The sequence below is a fragment of the Gekko japonicus genome, unplaced genomic scaffold (assembly GCF_001447785.1).
Source record: "Gekko japonicus isolate JY-2015 unplaced genomic scaffold, Gekko_japonicus_V1.1 scaffold393, whole genome shotgun sequence".
NCBI lineage: Eukaryota > Metazoa > Chordata > Lepidosauria > Squamata > Gekkonidae > Gekko > Gekko japonicus.
In genome coordinates, this window is record NW_015177017.1 from 879,108 (window position 1) to 881,006 (window position 1,899).

A 1,899-nucleotide genomic window follows, 5' to 3' on the forward strand; every position below is an offset into this window, starting at 1 on the left:
GGCAACTTGAATGATAAAGGGGTTGGAACACTTTCCCTATGAGGAAAGGTTAAGGCGCTTAGGGCTCTTTAGCTTGGAGAAACGACGACTGAGGGGTGACATGATTGAGGTTTATAAGATTATGCATGGGAAAGAGCAGGTAGAGAAAGAGGTACTTTTCTCCCTTTCTCACAATACAAGAACCCACTAGTTCAATGATAATTAAAACTGGGAAACATGTTGATGCAAACGGAAAGATATATCTTCCATATCTACATGAGTGGAAGCATCCACAGTCTGATTTGATAGGACTGATTCAAGTTATGATTGTGGTGTTTGGAGCAGAACCTCCTGTCTTTTCTCGGCCTACTATTTCAGCATCTTATCCACCTTACCAGCAACAGGACCACCAAACACTTCCGACATGCCAGGTATGCCAAGTGGAATGTCTCCTTACCCCCCCAAGGACCACCTCCCAACTCAAGTGTTTATCCAGGCTATCCCTACCCTCCCCCTAGTGGACCATTTCCAGCGACAACTAGCACACAGCACTACCCTTCTCAGCCTCCTGTGACTACTATGGGTCCCAGCAGAGATGGCACAATTGGTGAAGATACTATTCGAGCTTCACTGATTTCGGCTGTCAGTGATAAGTTGAGATGGCGAATGAAAGAGGAAATGGACCGTGCTCAGGCAGAACTCAATGCCTTGAAGCGCACAGAAGAAGACCTGAAAAAGGGTCACCAAAAGCTTGAAGAGATGGTAACTCGCCTTGACCAGGAAGTGACTGAAGTTGACAAGAACATTGAACTTCTGAAGAAGAAAGATGAAGAGTTGAGTTCTGCCCTGGAAAAAATGGAAAGCCAGTCCGAAAACAATGACATCGATGAAGTTATTGTTCCGATGGCACCTCTCTATAAGCAGATCTTGAACTTGTATGCTGAGGAAAATGCCATTGAAGACACCATCTTTTACCTGGGTGAAGCACTGAGACGTGGAGTTATTGATCTAGATATCTTTCTAAAGCATGTTCGTCTCTTGTCTTGCAAGCAGTTTCAACTGAGAGCACTTATGCAGAAGGCCAGGAAGACTGCAGGACTCAGCGATCTCTACTGACCGTCACGGCTTGGGGGGAAAGTGGCGTTCAGAAACTGGTCATATTCTCATTTACTTTACTTTTTAATCAGTAGGTAGCCAGAATAAGTTATTACATTATTCAATTGTAAAATATTTTGAATGGATAATATATTTTCTTTTTTCTTGGTTAAGGACTAGCTTTTATTAATGCACTTTCTATTCTCTGTAAACCTTTTGCATTGGTAGTCTGATGGCTGAATAAAACTTGCATTGCTCTTAAACAGTGAATAGCTGTTAATCACTTAGCACCCAATAGACAAAAGGAGTAAAAAAAAAAAAGGCAACTGCTAGATTTCTTTTTGGATCCCGGTCAGCAAGTAAAAAGGTAACTAGGTCATTGGAATAAATGTCAGAATGAGCTTGCAAACACGGTGAAATACGAAGCGTACAAAGAACACTCCAGGAAGACAAGGGCTACTGTGTCGAACTTACTGACGTGTGGTTGGGGAATTTCACATTACCCTTTTAAAACCTTCATTGGGTGCAGTCAGACGGCATGCTGGGAGCGGTTTAAATTGCTCTGGCCCTGATGCGGTCTTTTTTAACCTGGAGAATTGTGATCACACTCATCTCCTTGCTCCGGATTGCTGCACAGCCACATTGCTCCGTGCCGTCCACACGCGGGAGCGTGCGTCGCTGTTGTTTCTCTCTCTCAGTTTGGGCATGCGCACAGGCAGCCATCCGTAAAACTACAATTTTCGCGCATGTGCAGAACAGCGATTTCCACTTCAACCCGACTGCTGTAACACTTCCCTTTAAACTTTAAAGGAACACTTCCCTTTA

At 43.8% G+C, this 1,899-nt stretch overlaps 1 pseudogene; it reads left to right on the plus strand.

Moving 5' to 3' along the window:
• Positions 1-305: 305 nt before the first annotated feature.
• LOC107124295 lies at positions 306-1,095 on the plus strand (annotated as a pseudogene).
• Positions 1,096-1,899: the final 804 nt, after the last annotated feature.